Here is a 655-nt window from a genome sequence, read left to right on the forward strand (position 1 = left end):
AGGAGCATCTCCTTCTGCATGATGGAGCACAGCAGCATCAAGCGTGACAAACCAGACTGAAATTAATTGACATGTGATTCCAGTAGATGTGAGCTGGGTGCAGTGAGCACTCATTGACTGTAAATTTGCTGGTTGACAGGCCAGCAGTCCATTTCTGTTCCCAGAGGCAAATGCAGCTTCAGTTTGTTTGGCTTTTGTTTGTTTTGCTGTTGCTGAATAGAAGTGAGTGCTTTGAAGCGTTTGAAAGCTTTTCAGTATATTGAACAATGAACAATGAGAAGATTCTTGCCTGCACAGCACGTTGGGGAAACAGTAAAACTCCCATAGGCAGGGTTGTGAGATAGGATGAGGCTAAGGATAAGCTGTGCAGCTTGGTTCTTCAATAACAATAGATGTAAGAATGTACTCTCACATGTGCAATGAGGCATCAGCCATGCTTCCTATGTGTCCTGAGAAGATGTAGTGATTGGAACCAGGTGGACCCTGTTAACTATGAGATTATTGATTGGGAGTTATTAACCTGGGCCAATCAGGAAAGACTTAGCTGACCAATACAACCAGGAGATCAAAATCTGCTCAGTTGAGGACTGACTATCAGTTGGCTGGCTGTGTCCAGTGTCCAGTGTCCAGTGTCCAGTGTCCAGTGTCCAGTGTC

Source organism: Rhincodon typus, chromosome 17 (assembly GCF_021869965.1).
Source record: "Rhincodon typus isolate 14 chromosome 17, sRhiTyp1.1, whole genome shotgun sequence".
Lineage (NCBI taxonomy): Eukaryota > Metazoa > Chordata > Chondrichthyes > Orectolobiformes > Rhincodontidae > Rhincodon > Rhincodon typus.